General features: G+C 57.7%; 4 non-coding genes across 4 annotated transcripts; 1 reads left to right on the forward strand and 3 right to left on the reverse strand.

The window, feature by feature from the left end:
* Positions 1–5,029: 5,029 nt before the first annotated feature.
* Positions 5,030–5,101, reverse strand: TRNAA-UGC (transfer RNA alanine (anticodon UGC)). Its single transcript has one exon. It is a non-coding gene; the product is annotated as a tRNA-Ala (tRNA).
* A 499-nt stretch (positions 5,102–5,600) lies between these two features.
* TRNAA-CGC (transfer RNA alanine (anticodon CGC)) lies at positions 5,601–5,672 on the reverse strand. Its single transcript has one exon. It is a non-coding gene; the product is annotated as a tRNA-Ala (tRNA).
* Positions 5,673–5,907: 235 nt separating this feature from the next.
* Positions 5,908–5,980, forward strand: TRNAR-CCG (transfer RNA arginine (anticodon CCG)). The gene has a single exon. It is a non-coding gene; the product is annotated as a tRNA-Arg (tRNA).
* Positions 5,981–6,466: 486 nt separating this feature from the next.
* On the reverse strand, positions 6,467–6,538 carry TRNAA-UGC (transfer RNA alanine (anticodon UGC)). The gene has a single exon. It is a non-coding gene; the product is annotated as a tRNA-Ala (tRNA).
* Between the last annotated feature and the right edge of the window lie 13,842 nt (positions 6,539–20,380).

The following is a 20,380-nucleotide window of genomic DNA, read 5'->3' on the forward strand; positions in this document are numbered from 1 at the left end:
ACTCACCTCCCCTAAGCACCCCTATCAGTGGACGGGGGCCTGCCAGACGGCCTTCACCACTCTCAAAGATCACCTCACCCACGCCCCCACCCTCGCTTTCCCCGATTTTACCACCGATTTTATTTTGGACACCGACGCCTGCAGCAGCGGGCTGGGCGCGGTGTTGTCACAGGTACAGGATGGGACGGAACGAGTCATCGCGTACGCCAGCCGGACCTTGAGTGGGGCCGAGCTGAACTATTGCGTGACCCGCCAAGAGTTGTACGCCGTGATTTTCGCATGCAAACAGTTCCGGCCGTATTTGTACGGCAGGAGATGTCGCGTACGCACTGACCATTATGCTCTGCAGTTTCTTCTTACATTCAAGGAGCCGCGGGGGCAGATGGCCCGGTGGTTAGCGCAGTTGCAGGAGTACAACCTGCAAATCGAGTATCGGGCTGGCCGGACGCATGCAAACGCGGACGCCTTGTCGAGGCGACCCACGGTGTACGCCGAGACGAGGGCGGAGGAGGCCTGCCCGTGTTTCACGGGGGGACGCTGCCGGCAGGCAACAGACCCCCGAGAAGCCGCGGCCACTGACCCCCCCCAGCGAGAGAGAGTGCAGTGTGCGCCACAGAGACCCTCACAGGTGGCACCGAGGATCCCGTCGACCGCCCGGCAAGCGCGGGACCCGCGGCTTGGGACCCGATCGGACGGATCCAGGAGGACGTCGGCTGCGCCTTCCCGGGCCTAAACGACGAGCAGCTGAGACAGACCCAGCAGCGAGATCCGGATCTGGCGGCGGTGGAGGCGGCACTGCGAGAGAAGAAGGATGCACTACCAGGACCCTGGAGCAGTTTGTATGCCCGGTTGTGTGTAGAAAACGGGGTGGTGAGGGAACTGGCCGACGCTGGGCAGCCGGGGTGCATCTGCGTTCCCGCCCATGTGCGACCCCAACTACTACGACTGGTACACGACCACCCGCTCGGGGGCCATGATGGGGAACGGCGCACCCGGGAGACTCTGCGTCGCCAGTATCTCTGGCCTAAATTGGCGCAAGATGTGGCCGCCTGGGTGCAGGGCTGCCGGGCCTGTCAGCAGTGTGGGCAAAAGCCGGCGAGGTACCAGGTACCCCTGAGGCCGTTCCGAGTCAGTCGGACGAATCAGTTGGTCGGAATCGACCTGCAGGGGCCCTTTCCACGATCCCACTGGGGCAACCGATATATTCTCGTAGCGGTGGAGTACTTCACCCGCTACCCCGTGGCGGTGGCTATCCCGGATAAAACAGCCCTCGTAGTGGCCCGGGCCTTCGTGGAAAACTACGTACTTAAGTGCGGGATCCCCGAACGAGTCATTACCGACCAGGGTAGTGAATTCGAGGCCGAACTATTTCAGGCGCTGTGCCGAGAGTTCGGGATCCAGAAGGACCGAACCACGGCGTATCACCCCCAGGCGAACGGGATGGTAGAGAGGATGAACCAGACTCTGGCCGGGAAGCTTAAACGCATGGCGGCCGCGAATCAATAGGACTGGGACGAACACCTTCCCTATGCCCTGTTCGCCTACACCACTGCCGTTCACACCTCTACAGGACAGACCCCGTTCCTAATGATGTTTGGTCGCGAGTCTCGCCTGCCCGCAGATCTGCTGTTCGGTGTCCCTCCGCCGCAACGGGAGGAAGGGAGCCACCCCATGGAGCACTTGCTGGAGACCCTGCGAGGGGCCAGGGGCCGAGCCTACCCGCACGGAGAGGCCGCGCACCAGCGGCAAGAGCAGGGCGCCCGACCCCGTATGGAGCCCCCCTTCTACACTGCGGGCTCCGAGGTGTGGCTGTACACTCCCCGCGTCGGTGCCGGACAGGTGGGGAAGCTGACCACCTACTGGCGAGGACCCTGGATTGTGAGACGGCAGATCTCACCATGGACGGTGCTGATTCAGGGAGGAGAGAGGGGCCGGGAGATGGTGGTCAACATCCGCCGACTGAAGCCGTGGCGAGCAGCCCCCGAGGGGGGGAGCCCCGCCGTCCAAGTACCCCGAAACCCCGGGGTCCCCCCACCCCCCGTGCCCGGGGGCCTCGCGCAGTATATGGGCCCCACGGAGCCCCGGGCTCCGAGGGGCCCCGGGCGGGGCCGGGGGCGACGAGGACGGCGACCCTTAAACCCCACCGCCTCTGAGTTTGTTCCCCAGCCCGCAGGTGCCAGAGGCCGAGGGGAGCCGTTGGAATGGAGGAGGAGACCACCGCCGGAGCCCCAGGAGACGGAGCCGCCACCCCCGAGGCCAGCCACAAGGGCCGGGCGAATCCCGCGGACCCCGCGGCGATACCTCGTGGGGGCAACCCAGGCGAGGTGCTCCAGTCAACCCGGGACGGGGACTGGCACCCCGGGGGGCTATGTGGTGCCACAACGACGGGGCCGCTCTGCCGAGCCAGGGAGCCGCCCGGCTTCCACCACTGCACTGCCCCCCATCCCCCCCCCCCCCCACATAAGCACACACCCGCACGCATTCCCCCCCCCCCCACCCCATAGAGCTGGAAGGGAAGGTTACCTGATCGACCGGTTTTTATCCAAGAGACCCTTATCGGGATTAATTCTCACGGTTTCCGGCGATCAGGGAATTGGATGACCCCCCCCCCGTGCTACGTGGCACCGCGGCGCTGCGGCCGGCCTTAATATGGTGTGGTCGCGGCGTGGGGCATTCGGCCACCGCGGTTGAGGCGCATTTCCCCCCACACACACTCCCACGGGTCGACGGGGCAAGCAGGGGAGGCACGAGACAGCATGAATAGCGGGGTCACAGGGGCTGAGGGTTGGGATAATTGCGCTTGAGCGCGCAGGCCCCATTGTTAGGAAGGGCAAGGGAGTAATTAGGATGTACGCCGCCAACGTCGCGCACTGATTAGCATATTAACAGCGCCCGGGAACCGCCGTGCGCGGGCTTGGGGTGCACGAGCCCATTGTTCAGCGCAGCATCCCCTTTGAGGTAGGGAGGATAAATAGAGGAGCTTAGAGGGGAAATCGCTCTTCTCTCCAGGCCAGCGGACCAGCAGGAGTTCCAGCCAGCGACCCGGACGTCCGTGCGACGCATCGAGGTACGCTGTTAGCGCAGAGAGCAGCGAACCTCCGCGGGCACCAAACAGTGAGTGGGGAGGTGAAGTAGGGTATCGTAAGCCGATAAATAGGGAATAGGTACAGGTTTAGTGGAATAGGCCAGCCTCGTCGACTCACTGATTCAACATCAATTCGCAGGTGGCATATAATAAATCATTAATAGCGAAGCGTGGTCTCGCGTGATCTTGTCGTGCAGTGTGAGCGTGTGGGTGCGCTGTGTGCACAGTGGTTCGCCACGTGAGTGAGCGCTGCGCGGAGCTGAGCGCGCAGGTTGCGCGTAGGTACGCAGTGATTCTGTAGTGCTGCGGCTCGCCTCGGGGGAGCGCTGCGCAGAGCGGTGCGAGAGTGGGTGTCGCGTGTGTTCACTCCGTGTGTGATACAGGTGCGCGAGTATAACGTGAGTTGAGTTGGAGTGCGCGGAGCGGCGTGTGTGTGGGCGTGCGTGCGTTCGCTCCGCGTGGGTTGCAGGCGCGCGATTAGGAAAGGGAAGTATCGTAGTAGAGAGGGGCAGAATACTAATCGGTGATTAACCATGCCCATTACGCGGACCCGCGGTGGAGGGGAATCCGCGGGCGACGGCTCCCACACCATAGGTAAGGAACTTAGCAGCGGTTCGCTTAGCAGCGGGGGGGCGATTGATGATGCTAGCCCGGCCGTTAGCATTATCGAGGGAGGGATCTCGGGGGCTAGCGACCCCCACAGTTCCATTCAAGGAGCAAGCGGGAGGGGGATCGGTAGTCGATGAGACACTGGACATGTCGGTCTTTTCAAAATAACTTTTATTGTGTTACTCGTCGGTTTGTACATAGTTCGTTGTTGTTACTGGTTAACGTCATTGTTGTGTTGTGTTGTTGTGTTGCGTTGTGGTTATGTTACGGGGCACACTTGGGGAGTGGGGTTTTTTTTGGCAGCCGGGCCGGCTGCGAGCTATGTGGGAGGGGGTGATGTAGGGGTGATACGCGCTGGCAGTAGGGATCGTGTGGCAGCGCGTGGTGATTGGTTATGTGGTGGTGACACGCGCTGGGAAAAGGGATCATGTGGCAGCGCGTGGTGATTGGTCAACGAGGGTGGGTGCTCACATCGCAGTCCACATAGGCTCCGTCTCCTCGGGAGCGGAGGACTATAAAAGGGGATGCGCGTGGGCGCTCGGGAAGTTGGTAACCAGTGAAGACAGGAGACGGAGGAGGAAGAGATAGGGCCCTGAGACCCCTAGTCCCGCTGTCCTTGTAAGGGCCGGGACCCTGTGTGGCTCAGTGGCGGGACCTTGGGACCCGCGGCCGGACGTCCGTGTGAGGGCCGGGTTGCGGGACCCAGTGGTCGTGATCCATACCCAAGCTGGGGTGGGTCTGTAGGTTCCCCTGGAAGCTACGGGGCTGGAGAGCCCGTGTGTGTGTAGCCGGGTTGAACGTGTAGCGTGAGCTGTAGTTGTCCACACGTGTTATTGTGGCTAAGGAAGAGCTGTAGTTGTCCACACGTGTTATTGTGGCTAAGGAAAGAATTAATAAAGTGTGCTACCCGTCAGGTGGTCTCCCGCCGTAATTTACAATATTACATAAGCATGATTCCTTGCAAAAGGTGTCAGTTTTGTTGCCAGACAAAGGGGAACACGTTCCTTCGGAGTGGGCAGGTAGGAACTTGGTTTGACAGTGCATTCGTGCGATCATGGTGCTGAGCCTGCTGAAGCGCACTCTGAAATACAAATCGAGGGCGATAGACAGACAAATAATCCCTGGTGGGCAGTGTGGAACTGTTGTTCCTACCTGTATATGTTAATTCTTATCAACAACAACTTTGATTGGAGTGCTGTTCATTGCTGACCCGATGACATGTTGGGCTTCTGGATCTGTGCTCAGCAACCATAGCGAATAAAAACGAGCAGGCGTTTTGTCCAGGCCATGCATATTTCTTGGAGTAAAATTGGCCACTGGCAAAATGCCGCTACGTGGAAATGTCAGGGATTGAACCCGAGGCCTCACACATGCAAAGCGTGTGCTCTACCACTGAGCTACATCCCCATTCCGGTTCTATCTGGGTGCAGTTCCACCTAGGTATGGGGTGAAACTTCGTCATCAGCTTCATTCCCTCTTGTCACCCACTCACTCTCATGTTGGCCCTGGGACTTGTACCCATCGAGTCTGCACAGAGTCCAAGCAAAATGTGTTTCTTTTAAACTGAAAGAAATAACTAGAATACATGTGGATGGATACTATAATGCTTTCCCAATTTATTTATTATTGGAAGTATTTAATTTGGAAATAAGAGTGTTCTGGATACTTTTAAGCACTTGTTTTCATCTCCAAATGTTTACATAAACCATTTGATCACTGTACACATCGTGAGTTACAAACTTAGCACGTTCTGTAAATTAACACACATTAATCCTAAGGTTTCGTTCATCCAGGGTAATATTTACGAAAGTTAACGTGCACCCTTATTACAGGGACATGGACACAGACAATTCATTTTGGAATTCAACCTTTGTTACAAACATTAATTAAATAAAAGCTGCGGACATGGAGATGCCGGGGATTGAACCCGGGGCCTCACACATGCGAAGCGTGCGCTCTACCACTGAGCTACATCCCCACCACATTGTCTCAGTCTGATCCCAGTAACGTGACCTCGTTGTGTAAGGGGGCTATCGGGGTCATGGCCGGAGTTGAAGAATCTACTATGAAATCTCACAGATCTTTTCCATTTCCCGTTTGTTAGATAGCGGCACTTGGAAGCAAGCATTACCTGGGCTACTCCTGAGTACCTTGAAAGTGACATCTCATCCACATTAGGGGTCATCACAAAGAACACAGGGCTCGATGAATGTGGCCCAGTGGCCTAATGGATAAGGCACCAGCTTCCGGAGCTGGGGATTGTGGGTTCGAGTCCCATCTGGGTCTTTAGTGTTTTGGTAAAAATTCAACGATCATATTTCTTCTTCAAATCACAAGTTGATTTCCCATTCAATTACCTATGCATAATTTACCTCTCCACTTATAAAACATTTTTCCCAAGTATCCTGATATCATTCCACTCGTTGAGTTATCCTTCTGCCATGAGGACTCCAGACTGATTTTCGTCTCACACACTCCGTTCGACCACCACTCGGCAGGTCACAACACTTTTCTATCAGCTTATTCCACGCACTGCTCGAATTTAGAAGTCCATCATCCGGTATCAAGTCTAATAACCTTGCTAAGTTCCGTAAATATGTTAACTTTAATCGACAACAACTTGATTGTAGTGCTGTTCATTGCTGAACGGATGACATGTTGGGCTTCTGGATCTGTGCTCAGCAATGATGACGAATCAAAACAAGTTGGCGTTTTGTCCAGGCCACGCATGTTCCTTCGAGTAAAATTGGCCACTGGCAAAATGTCACTGCGTGGAGATGCCGGGGATTGAACCCGGGGCCTCACACATGCAAAGCGTGCGCTCTACCACTGAGCTACATCCCCATTCCGGTTCTATCTGGGTGCAGTTCCACCTAGGTATGGGGTGAAACTTCGTCATCAGCTTCTTCCTTTCCCTCGTCACCCCACTCACTCTCCTGTTGGCCCTGGGACCTGTCCACATCGAGTCTCCACAGAGCCCAAGCAAAAGTATTTCTTTGAAACTAAAATAAATAACAAGAATACATGTGGATGGATTCTATAATGCTTTCCTAATTTATTTATTCTTGGAATTATTTAATTCGGAAAAAAAAGTGTTTTGGATTCTTTTAAGCATTTGTTTTCATCTCCAAATGTTTAAGTAAACGATTTGATCACTGTGTGCATCGCCAGTTATACAAATAGCAAGTTCCTGAAATCAACACAAATTCATCCGAAGGAATCGTTCATATAGGGTAATATTTACGAGAGTTAATGTGCACCCCTATTACCGGGACATTGACACAGCCAATTGATTTTGGAATTCAACCTTTGTTGGAAAAATGAATTAAATAAAAGCTTCCGACATGGAGATGCCGGGGATTGAACCCAGGACTTCACATATGCAAAGCATGCGCTATGAGCTACATCCACGCCAGCAGCCAGCCAGGGAGCCAGCCCCCTAACTATCGGCCCCTCCCCTTACCCCCCTCCCTTAGGCCCCTCCCCTGACCCCCCCTCCCTTAGGCCCCTCCCCTGACCTCCCCCTCCCTTAGGCCCCTCCCCTGACCCCCCCCTCCCTTAGGCCCATCCTCTGACCCCCCCTCTCAGGCCCCTCCTCTGACCCCCCCCTCAGGCCCCTCTCCGGACTCCCACCTTCCTTAGGCCCCTCCCCTGACCCTCATCCCTTAGCCACCTCCCCTCTCTGTACCCGGCAGTAGGTCTCCACCAATCAAAGAGCTGTTAATATTATTTATTTATTTATGCACGACAGACAGTCAGACAGATAGACAAAAACTCCCTGGTGGGCAGTGTGGACATTGTTCCTACCTGTAAAAACCCTATTAGTATATTTTGGTACTGGCAAAGGAGGTCCCATGAAATGTTCGAGCTGTTCAAGTTATCTGCTACTGCGTCATGGACGTGGTGACGTCACCACGCACGCTCCCCCAACGTGGTGACGTCACCACGCACGCCCCCCAACGCAGTGACGTCACCACGTCACCCCTCCCTCCAACCATCGATAGCCAAGCCCGCCCCTCACCACTTCACCATCTGTGATGAAAAAGAGCTTTACAGAGGAATACTCTTAGTTTTTTCGGTATAGTCACGTAGGTAAAAAATGAAATAAAAATAAATAAAAATAAAATAATAAAATTCACGACGTTTCGGAGGCAACACAAGTCTCCGTCATCAGGTGGGACCGTCACAGCCAGATTTGCTGTATTAAGTGAGGCAGGGATTCCAAGATACAAGTTCTTAAATACAAGTTAAGAGTGAGGGGGGGCTTATCAGAATGTGGTACCCAATGAATGGAACGTATTGGGAGGTGGCGGGGCGGGGCTAAAAGAGGTGTGCGTAGGCGTCTCTGAACGGGGGTCAGGGGTCGGAGGGCGAATGACGCTGCTCGCACCCACGTGGCCTCCGTGAGCGGGCGAGAACGCTAGTTTAAAGGGACCGCGAAACAGGCGTTTATGGTGGGTGTGAGCCCTCACACCGCACAAGTCCCCGCGGCGATAGACGGAGCGGGTACCCGTGGATGCACCGACCCCCCACGCTACGAGCGCACACACCTACACACAGCACCATGTGCTTTCACCCACTCGGCGACTGCGTTTTACTTTTGGGTCCGTATTGATCGGCGAGGTAGGTCTACGCGATCGTCCCAGGGTCTGTACCCGATTTATCTGATGGATAGGTTCTAGGCGGTTCTGGATCCTCTAGTCTCTATCCCAATACTCCCATTCCGCTTACTCACGGTTAGGTGCCCACGGCGTTCCGCTGATCTCGTCCTCACTGCGCACCCGTGGGCTGACTTCGGAGTAAGAGAGCGTCTCCCTGTTTGCGTTCTCCTTTTATCGGTAATCTACATCAATGGCTTCCGACCCGAGGTCATCTCAGCCAATCAGGTCGCCCCACCCGTTAATCCGCAGTCGAAAGTTTGCCGGCTGGCCGTGGCGCTGGCGGTAGCCCCCGGGCGCCTTTTTATGTCCATTAGCTGCGGCTTGTCGCAACAAGCTTCGCCGCGTGTTGCAGCGCGCCGCGGCACTGGCGGTGGCCCCCGGGCACTTTTGTTAAGTCAATTAGCTGCGGCTTGTCGCAACAAGGTTCGCTGCGTGTTGCGGCACGCTGGCGGTTCCTGAGCGCACTGCCACACCACTCAGTCGTCCCCCCCCCTCTCTGGCTTCCCCTTAGTTCGTGGTTTTGGTTTCTGCCTGCCTCGCCGATGCGTGTGTGTGGAGGGGGGGTGCATTTCAACCGCGGTGGCTGGGCAGCCCCCCACCGTGACCATGCAATCTTAACGCCGGTCACAGTGCCGCGGTGCGAATTAGCATCGGAGGAGGTTGTCCAATTCCCTGGCCGCAGGAAACCGTGAAGATTATCCCTACGAGGGCTTTCGGGTGAAAACCTGCCAGCCAGGGGACCTACTCTCGGAGCTCTATGGGGGGGGGGGGGGGATGGTGTGAGGGTGTGTTTATGTGGGGAGTGGTGAACGGGAAGCGGGGTCGGCACCGTTGCTTGGTGGGAGGAGGTCGTAGATGGGGCACCCGCCGAGCGGCTTCGCGACGGCGGCATCACATAGCCCCCCAGGTGCCAGTTCCCATCACGGATTGACTGGAGCACCTTGCTTGGGCCGCGCCCACGAGGAAACGCTGCGGGGTCCGGGGGATCCATCCGGACCTCGTGGCTGGTGTCGAGGCGGGTGGCTCCGTCCTCTGGAGCTCCTGCGGCAGTCTTCTCCTCCACTCCAATGGCTCTCCCTGTCCCCTGGCACCTGCTGGCTGGGGCACAAACTCAGCAGCAGAAGGGACTGGATCGGGGCGTCTCGGGGTCGGGGGCCCGGCGGGGCCCATGTAGTGTGTGAGGCCCCCGAGCACGGGGGGTGCGGGTACCCTGGGATTTCGGGGCCTTTGGGCGGCGGGGTTCTTTCTCGCCAGGGCCGCTTTCCATGGTTTTAAGCGGTGGACGTTGACCACCGTCTCTCGACCCCTCTCCCCGCCCTGGATAAGTACCGTCCAGGGGGAGATCTGCCGCACCACGGTCCAGGGTCCTCGCCAGTAGGTCGTCAGTTTCCCCACCTGCCCGGCCCCGACGCGAGGGGTGTGTAGCCACACCTTAGTACCTGTCAGGAATAAGGGGGGTTCCATGCGGGGTCGGGTGCCCTGTTCTTGCCGCCAATGCGCGGCTTCCCCTTGTGGGTATGCTCGGCCTCGGGCTTCTCGCAGGGTCTCCATCAGGTGTTCCACGGGGCGGCTCCCCTCCTCCGGCTGGGGGGAAGGAACGCCAAACAGCAGGTCTGTGGGTAAACGGGACTCACGGCCGAACATCATTAAGAATGGGGTTTGTCCCGTCGACGTGTGTACGGTGATAGCGTAGGCGAATAGGGCGTAGGGGAGGTGTTCGTCCCAATCCCGTTGATTTGCGGCCGCCATACGTTTGAGCTTCCCCGCTAAGGTCTGATTCATGCGCTCCACCATACCGTTCGCTTGGGGGTGGTACGCTGTGGTTCCGTCCTTCTGGATTCCGAACTCTCGGCACAGTGCCTGGAACAGCTCGGCCTCGAACTCCCTACCCTGGTCGGTGAGGACTCGTTCTGGGATCCCATGCTTAAGTACGTAATTCTCCACGAATACCCGGGCCACCACCAGGGCCGTTTTATCAGGGATGGCCACTGCCACGGGGTAGCGGGTGAAATACTCCACTGCTACTAGGATATACCGGTTGCCTCGATGGGACTGCGGAAATGGCCCCTGTAGGTCGATCCCGACCAGCTGGTTCGTGCGGCTGATGCAGAATGGCCTTAGGGGTACCTGATAGCGGGTCGGTTTCAGCCCGCACTGTTGACAAGCGCGGCAGCCCTGTACCCAGGCGGCCGCGTCAATTTGGGCCAGAGATACTGGCGACGCAGGGTCTTTTGTGTGCGCCGTTCCCCGTCATGGCCCCCGAGCGGGTAGTCGTGCACCAGCCATAGCAGCTGGGATTGCACCTGGATGGGAACACAGATGTACCCCAGCTGACTGGCTCCTGTTAGTTCTCGTACCACCCCGTTCTGCACACACAACCAGCCGTACCAACCACTCCAGGGTCCTGGCAGGGCGTCCTTCTTCTCTCGTAGGGCCGCTTCCACTGCCGCGAGATCCGGGTCTCGCTGCTGGGTTCGTCTCAGCTGCTCATCGTTCAGGCCCGGGAAGGCGCAGCCAACATCCTCTTGGATCCGTCCGATCGGGGCGGGGTGGTTCGTCGGGTCCTAAATCGTGCGCTCCGCGATCGCCGGGCGGTCTGTGGGGCTCCCAGCTTCCTCTGTGGGGGTCTCTGTGGCACATACTGCACTCTCTCTCGCCGGGGGGGGGGGGGGGGTCGGTTGCCGCGGCCTCCCGGGGGTTCGTTGCCCGCCGGCAGCGTCCCCCCGTGAAACACGGGCAGGCCTCCTCTGCCCTTGTCTCGGCGCACACCGTGGGTCGCCTCGATAAGGTGTCCGCATTTGCGTGCGTCCGAACAGCCCAATTTGCAGGTTGTACTCCTGCAACTGCGCCAGCCACCGGGCCATCTGGCCCCGCGGCTCCTTGAATGTAAGAAGGAACTGCAGAGCATAATGCTCAGTGCGTACGCGACATTTTCTGCCATACAAATACGGCCGGAATTGCTTACATGCGAAAATCACAGCGTACAATTCTTGGCGGGTCACGCAATAGTTCAGCTCGGCCCCGCTCAGGGTCCGGCTGGCGTACGCGATGACCCGCTGCATTCCATTCTGTACCTGTGACAACACCACATCCAGCCCGCTGCTGCAGGCGGCGGTGTCCAAAATAAAATCGGTGGTGAAATCGGGGAAAGCCAGTGTGGGGGTGTAAGTGAGGTGGTCTTTGAGGGTGGTGAAGGCCGTCTGGCAAGCCCCCGTCCACTGATAGGGGTTCTTAGGGGAAGTGAGTTGGGTGAGGGGGCGTGCAATCTCGCTGAATCCCTTTACAAATCGACGATAATAGGTGGCGAGCCCCAAGAATGATCTGATCTCCGTCAGGTTCCTTGGCCGTGGCCAATCCACTACGGCGCGTACCTTCTCCGGATCGGTGCGCACCCCTGCCTCGCTGACGCGGTGCCCGAGGTACCCCACCTCGTGCTGTGCAAGGTAACACTTACACGGCTTGAGTTTGAGATGGGCCGCTTGCAGTCGCTGGAACACCTCCCATAACCTGGACCAGTGCTCAGACAGAGATCTACTGAACACTATCACGTCATCCAGGTAAATCATGCACTGTTCCCACTGCAAGCCCCGCATCACCAGCTCCATCAGCCGCTGGAACGTCGCGGGCACGTTGGTGAGTCCGAACGGGAGTACTCGAAACTCGAATAGTCCCATCGGGGTGGTGAAGGCGGTTTTTGGTCGATCTTCGGCCGCCATCTCTACCTGCCAGTACCCGGATGCGAGATCAAGGGTGGAAAAATACCGTGCTCTGGCGAGGCTGTCAAAGGTGTCGTCGATGCGGAGTATGGGGAAGGCGTCGCCGTGGATGACCGCGTTCAGTTTGCGGTAATCGACGCAAAACCGGGTTGACCCATCTTTTTTGGTTACTAGTACCACCGGGGCTGACCAGGGGCTCGCTGAGGGCTGGATTATGTTATCGTGGAGCATGTCCCTGACCGCCTCCTAGATCTGGGCTAGTTCTGGTGCGCCCACTTGGTACGCGGGGAGTTTGATGGGTCGGGCTGCGCCGGTGTCAATTTGGTGCTTAACAAGTTTTGTCCGACCCACGTCCGAGTCGTGCTCGCTGAACACGTCGGCATACTCCCGCAGTAACTCGTGCAGCTGATCGGCCTCCCCCTTAGGTAAATCTGCCCAAGGTACGTGTAATGCGTCGAGCAGGGGAACGACCTCGGCTCGTGGAGTCGGACTGACTCGCCAGGCCAGGTCCTGGTCGCCCTCGGAGCGATCGGGGTCGTCGAGTGCGAACACCGAGTCGTCAGAGTGGCGTGCGTGCAGGGGGTGTACGGTGGCTATCGGGGTGCGCCGTCGCAGTATCGCCGGGGTACTGTGAGGGTTAAACATCCGCATAAACAATCGGCCCCCATCAGTGTTTACCAACGTGGCTGAACCCACCACCCCATACCGTTTCGCCAACTCCGGGTGGGGGGTTAACATTACCTCACCCGATGGTCGGTGCGCGGGGTCGGTAGAGAGCATTGTCACCAGTACCAGCATCTCGGCGAGCGGCTCGATGGTAACGGCCGTCACCAGGGTAGCGGCCACGGGTGCGAAGAGGGGTCGACTCAGCTCTCGTCCCAGGAAGGGTATCCACTCCCCGCTGCTCTCCATGGTGGTGCACCGCTGGCGGGACTGCACGTTGAGCCCCAGCTTTTCGAGGAGGTCGGTACCTGCAATACACTCGTGGCACAACACACTCGACACGTAGAACTCCTGGGTGCACACCTGGCTGCCTATGCGGAACTCTAGGGTGGTTCTCCCCAGTAGCCCCATTCCGGCTCTGCTCGCCGTGTGCAGCGCGCGGTCCGGGGCCTGTAGGAGGCTCACATCGACCCCAATCATGCTGCAGTGCGCCGCACTCACGAGTGAGGCTACCGCCCCCGTGTCCAGTAGGATCTGGGTACGCCGTCTGTTGACCTGCCCCTCCACCAGCGATGTAGCCCGCCACCAGTTCCCGCAGCCAGTCGCCAGGAGTCACCGCGCTCTTGGGTGTCGTCGCTGGGATCTGTGTGGAGATCACTCGCTCGCCGTTATTCTCATTATCGTCTATTTGTGTCGGGACCACGTCGGTTGCACCCCTAGTTGGTTCGCGTTCTAGGGGGCGTTGGAGTTTAACCCCCGTGCCTGCCTAGAACGGGCGAGCTCAGGGCAATCTCTTATGAGGTGCCCTCGACGGTCGCACATATAACAGGCCCGGTGAAGGGTGGCAGCTCCGTAGTGGGCCCATTTCCCGCTTCCTCTCCCCCCAGTATGTCGCTGCCCAGACCCTGCTTCTAGTCGGGCTACGCTTCCAGTTAGCTCCCCCACCTCGGACTGGATGGTCTCAAAGGAGGACTGCAGCTTGGTCAGACTTCGGCTCATTTTGTCGTCTACTTGGGTTACCCTCTCACCTACTTTGGTTACCCTCTCACCTACTTGGGTTACCCTCTCACCTACTTGAGTTATCATATCTCCCATGCCGGCCTGTAACCCGGCAACCCACCCCGGGGTTGTCTCGCGGGGTCTCTGGGGCTCTCTTGCCTGTCTCCTTATTGGGCTGGCGGGCTCCTCCTCATCCTCCTCCTCCTCGTCTGGGATCAGGCTCGCCACGGTGCACTCCTGTCCCGACCCTCGGAGCTGCGTGCGTTCGCTGGAGAGCTCCTCACACTCAAGTGCGCGCTCGACCAGGGTATCGAAGGGGAGGCCTGCACTACCCCTTTTGGGCTGCCACCACGCGGTGCGAGCTAGGTACCTGAGCAGCTTGTCTGCAGCTAGCGCGTCAATGACCTCCTTCGCGAACTCTGGACGGGCAATCCGGGTTAGTGATCGCACGTCCTCGGCATAGTCTCGGAAGTCCTCGCCAGGTTGGCGTTGGTGCGCTTCTAAGGCCGTCTTTGCCCGTATCGCGTTGTGCGTGCCGAAACGCAGGTCTAATATATGCATTAGTTCCTCTAGTTGGGTTTGCGCGCTTTCGGGTAGTGCCTCTACAAAGTCGGCTGCCCGCCCATCCAGGTTTAACGTAAGTTGTCGTAATGCCTGCGCATCCGACCAGCCATTAAACTTTTTAGCCCCTATGATATTGCGGGAAAACGCTTTCCATGTAGGGGTCCCCTGGCCAGTGAACACGTCTTACCTTTGCGTGGAGTAGCGCGCCACGTTCCCATGAAGATGTGAGGGTTCGTACCACTTCTGACACCATGTTGTTGGGGCCGCTGGCCCCTGAGGTCTCTCCCTGCTGCGTGCCGACGGCAGGGGTTCCACCGTTTGCCGACCCCTCGATGGTCTGCGACCAGCTGCTGCCGTCGCTGGGCTCATCGCCCGACGGCTCCCCTCTCTGGTCCGCCCCTCCGCGAGCTGGCGTGAGAGGCATAGCTCGTCGACCACTCCCGTTCACCTGTAAACGCTGCGTTACCTCTCCGCCAATCGGAGGGCTAATGACACTGCTCGCACCCACGCAGCCTCTGTGAGCAGCGAGGACGCTCGTTTAAAGGGACCGCGAAACAGGCGTTTACGGTGGGTATGAGCCTTCACACCGCACAAGTCCCCGCGGCGATAGACGGAGCAGGTACCCGTGGATGCACTGACCCCCCACGCTACGAGCGCACACACCTACACAAAGCACCACGCGCTTTCACCCACTCATAAAACCACACGAGGCTGCGCTGGGTTATTAATGATTTATTCTCGGCGACTGCGTTTTACTGTTGGGTTCGTATTGATCAGCGAGGCAGGTCTACGCTATTGTCCCAGGGTCTGTACCCGATTTATGCAGTTCTGGATCCTCTAGTCTCTATCCCAATACTCCCTTTCCGCTTACTCACGGTTAGGTGCCCACGGCGTTCCGCTGATCTCGTCCTCACTGCGCACCTCGACGCGTCACATGGACGTCCGAGCGGCTGGGCTGGAGAGCGTCCCATGGGCGGACTTCGGAGCAAGAGAGCGTCTCCCTGTTTACGTTCTCCTTTGATCGGTAATCTACATCAAAGGCTTCCGACACGGGGTCCTCCCGGCCAATCAGGTCGCCCCGCCCATTAATCCGCAGTCCAAGGTTTATTTAACAATGGGTTTGCCGGCTGGCCCTGGCGCTGGCGGTGGCCCCCGGGGTGCCTTTGTTATGTCAATTAGCTGCGGCTTGTCGCAACAAGGTTCGCCAAGTGTTGCGGCACGCCGCGGGGCTGGCGGTGGCCCCCGGGCGCTTTTGTTATGTCAATTAGCTGCGGCTTGTCGCAACAAGGTTCGCCGCGTTTTGCGGCGTGCCGGCGGTTCCCGAGCGCACCGCCACGCCACTCAGTCGCCCCCCCCCCCCTCTCTGGCTTCCCCTTAGTTCGTGGTCGTGGTCTATGCCTGCCTCGCCGATACGTGTGTGTGGGGGGGGTGCATTTCAACCGCAGTGGCAGGTCAGCCCCCGCCGTGACCATGCAATCTTAACGCCGGTCACAGCACCGCGGTGCGAATTAGCATCGGGGGAGGACGTCCAATTTCCTGGCCGCAGGAAACCATAAAGATTATCCCTACGAGGGCTTTCGGGTGAAAATCTGCCAGCCAGGGGACCTCCCCTCGGAGCTCTATGGGGGGGGGGGAATTGTGTGAAGGTGTATTTATGTGGGGAGCAGTGAAGGGGAAGCGGGATCGGCCCCGTCGCTTGGTGGGACGAGGTCGTAGATGGGGCGCCCGCCGAGCGGCTTCGCGGCGGCGGCATCACATCAGTTATCAGCTTGACAGAGGCTGTACATAACAGAGAGACTCAAATGCAAACTGATTACGCAAAAATTCCGCCGTATAGCCTCAGTAGATGGTGTGGACAAGTCCCGCTAGCGAGTGGCAGCAGTGCCTAGGGAGGCCGTGACGGCTCACAAGTTGTTGGCTGTCAGCACCACAGCCGCCTTGGCTTCGCCTCTGCCCAGCAGCGATGTTCACTACACACCGCACCAGGCAAGATGCATTTGGTGTTGAGTCGACCTAGGGGAGGCCCAGGGCCGCTTCAGGTCATTGCCAACACTGCTGCTGCTGGTGGTGGCCGTGTACAGACAGGACACAAAGGGCTTTATACAGAGACACACAGAAGTGTATATGTAGCGTACAGTACTACACAGAGACACACAGACGTGTATATAGTGTACAGTACTACACAGAGATACACAGAAGTGTATAAAGAGTGTACAGTACTACACAGACACAGAAGCGTATATATAGTGTACAGTACTACACAGAGACACACAGACCAGAGACACAGAATCATATACAGTACTACACACACCGAGACACACAGACATATAAAGCACTACACACACAGATACACACACTCGAGACTCACAGAATCGTGCAGTGGTATCCAGACAGGACAAAGGACTTTATACAGAGACACACAAGTATATATAGTGTACAGTACTACACAGAGACACAAAGAAGTGTATTTATAGTGCACAGTACTACACAGAGACACAGAAGTGTATATATAGTGTACAGTACTACACAGACACACAGAAGTGTATATATAGTCTTCTTGGTTCTTTCGGTAAAGTCACGTAGAAGGGAGGGGATAAGGGTAGCATTAATGAAGGGAAGGAGTGTTAATAGTATGTAGCTCCCTTTGATGCTGCTAATCCTGCATAATGCACGAGCATATGCAGTACTAATCACATACCTGCATTTCCCATAAATATGCTAAATTCCTCTTGATATGCAGATTCTTTTGTTAAGGCTCCCCCTTTCTCCCCCCCTTCCAACCCAGCTTATATACATGTGTAGAGGTGATACGCGCTGGGATTAGAGATTGTATGCCAGCGCGTAATGATTGGCTGTGTAGGTGGTGACGTGCGCTGACGGTGGAGGATCAGGGGTCAGCGCGGGGTCGTGGGTTACGGGGTACTGATTGGCTGTGGACCGGTGACGTGCTGAGAGGGAGTGATCGGGTGGCAGCGCGGTGTGATTGGTGGAGGAGTGTTAACACGCGCTGGGGAAAACGGATCGTAGAGAGAGTGCGTCGTGATTGGTTCATTAAGGAGCGATGCTCACGTTGAAGTACGCATCAGCTCCGCCTCTCGTGAGCAGGGGCTATAAAAGGGGATGCACACAGGCGTGAGGGCAGTGTGTAACCAGCGAAGAATGAAGACGGGGATGAAGACCTAGGGCCCTGCGGTACCTAGTCCCGCTGTCCTAACGGGACCGGGACTCTGTGTAACCCAGAGGCGAGTGTAGTGTGTGTAGCCAGAGGCGTAAGGTCTACACGAGCCGAATGCAGTGTGTGTAGCCAGGGACATAGGGTCTACACGAGTCGAGTGTATTGTGTAGCCAGGGACATAGGGTCTACACGAGTCGAGTGTATTGTGTAGCCAGGGACATAGGGTCTACACGAGTCGAGTGTATTGTGTAGCCAGAGGCGTAGGGTCTACACGAGTGAAGGGTATCGTGTGTAGCTAGAGGCCTAGAGTTTACACGAGAGTAGTGGAGTGTGAAGTCGGAAGAAAGGAGACTACACGTTGTATTTTGACACGTAAAGATTTAATAAAAAGTGTGTTCCCGTCAAGAAGTTCCTGCCGTCAATTCCCATACTTCAACTGGCGTCAGAAGTGAAACGGTCTTCCAAGCATGGATACAAGGAGGAACCGTCGGACCCACGGGATTGACCACGGGGACAACCTCGACGACGCGGGCCAGCTGGCATCGGGGGGTGAGGAAGAGGAGTTGCCCACGGGGCAGGATCCGCCGACGGCGCCGGACGAGCGACGGGGGACTGATGCCGTGCTTCGCGAAGCGCACTCCCGTCTGGCGGAGCTGCTGCTCGCCGCCACGTCCATCCTGGCGGAGATCAGCTCGTCGGGAGGAGCGGGAACGGCGGCCGACGTTCTGCAGGGTCGCCCTGCAGATTCCCGCCAAAACGATTTGGCGATGGCCGCCATTTCATCTGCACCGACTTTTGGCGGGAACGGCCATCACCACGTGGCAGCGGTTCTCCATGCGCGCCCGCTGACGTCACCAACGCGCGCGGCGGACCGCCATCACACACCCGCCGAGGGGGCCGCCATCTTACACACCGACGGGGCGGCAGAGAGGAAGCACGAGGAGGAGGACGACTTCATCTTTCAGCAGCGCCTTTCCACGTTGTCAGCCTTCAAGGCGGAAGGCGGGGATTGGAGCCAATTTCAGCGCAGATTTTTGGCGCATCAGGAGATGTCCGCCTGGTCCGACGCTACGGCACTGCGGGCACTGCCTGCCATGCTGGATGACAACGCGCTCGCGGCCTTCACGTCCGCACGCAGGTCGGACCGCTCCACGCTCAAGGATGCGCTGGCTCTCATGGCCAAGGTCTATGGTCCTCCCTCGGCGTGCCGCCATCATTTTTATGCAAGACGGAAGGCGGACACGGAGACCGTGCTCGCCTACCGCACGGCGTTGCTTGCTCTCGCCGACGCCGCGTTCCCTCGTATGGACGAGGAGGGCCAAGATGCCATGGTTTTGGAGCAGCTGCTCAAGTTGGCGCAGGACCTGGGGGTCCCCATCAACACGGCCGATGAGACCGATATTTCATCCTTACGGGTCGCCACAAGCATACAAGCGCACGAGGTCCTTCAACGTAAACAGGGAGTCGTCTGCAACGCTGCCGTGGCCTCAACTCCGGGCCCAGTTGTCACCGTGCCCCAAGTCGTCAGCCCACGAGAGGTGGCGTTCATCGCGGGACGACCGGGGGACTGGAGATCGGGGGGTCGTTCGCCTCTGCGAGCGGCCCGCAAGCTGGAGCAACCGAGATCTCCGACAACTGTCATCACCTGCTATAACTGCGGCCTCCGGGGCCACGTGGCCTCCGGTTGCCGCGCCCCACGTCAGCGCGCCATGGGACCTCGGCTGGACGACGACCAAGGCCCCAAGTCGTCCCTGCAAACCCCGGCAAGTCGCGGCACCTCACATGCTCGGCCCGCATACTCGGCACATATGGGTCGTCGCGTTGCGGCGGGGGAGAGCCGAGTAGAGTTCGGGGATTCGGTTCAGAGAGGGCGATTCGGCCGGGACCGGGGAGACATTAAATGGTCGGAGTTGGGGCACAGAATAGTGGCTGCCTCAGCGGGTTCATCCGTAGTTACCGGATCTATTGATGGGGTCGAGGTCAGGGTGTTAGTGGACACGGGGGCATCGGCGACTATTATATCGGATCTCATTTATAATATTCTCCCTGTACAATGTCGTCCGCTTCTTCCGGTGGATGTGCCATTTTACGCCGCTAACGGGGGATCGTTGGGCATTATCGGTCAGATTAGGGCATCCATTTGCATTGGTGATATCAAATTGTCGGGACCCGTTTTTGTTTCGTCCTCCCTGGCGGTCCCTTGTCTATTGGGCACTGATTTTTTGGCAAAAATGCCCATCAAAATTCTCATTGATCAGCGTTGCATTGAACTACCATCGGGTCGCCGTATTTCATTTTTGACGAGCCCTAATGAAATTCGGACGGCGTGCGCTACCATACAGGCGTTAGCGACACAGACCGTGCACGTGCCTCCGGGTTCACAAATGTTAATTCCCCTCCGGTTGCGGAAGCCATGGGTGAAGGAGGCCTCGGAACAGGGCATGCTTTTGGGTCCTTCTAATAGGGCTGTTGGAGGTCTCGATTTGTCGGTGGCTCACACTTTGGTGGGGGCTGACAGGGATCCGTTTGTGATGGTTTTAAACGCTGGGGCGCGGCCGGCCGTCATTCAGCAGGGCACCGTGCTAGCTCACGCGGCGCGGGTCCCTGCGGAGGAGAGGCTGGTTGCGCAGGCGGATCCGAGTCCCACGAAAAACGTTATATTGAAGGAGGACCTCGATTGGGTTGATTCGCTGTGCGCGGACTCTGACGATTTATCAGCGGTACAGTTGGGTGCGCTGCGCGGGTTGCTCATTGAATTTTCGGATGTCTTCAGTAAACATAAGTATGACATTGGGTGCACGGACCTGCTACGCCACCACATTGAAACGGGCGATGCGGCACCGGTCAGGCAAAATCCCTTCCGACTGAGTCCTGCTGAGAAGGAACATGTTCAGTCGGCAGTTAACGA

The sequence above is a fragment of the Lethenteron reissneri genome, chromosome 65 (genome assembly GCF_015708825.2).
Source record: "Lethenteron reissneri isolate LAM-NWPU_2019-01 chromosome 65, ASM1570882v1, whole genome shotgun sequence".
NCBI lineage: Eukaryota > Metazoa > Chordata > Hyperoartia > Petromyzontiformes > Petromyzontidae > Lethenteron > Lethenteron reissneri.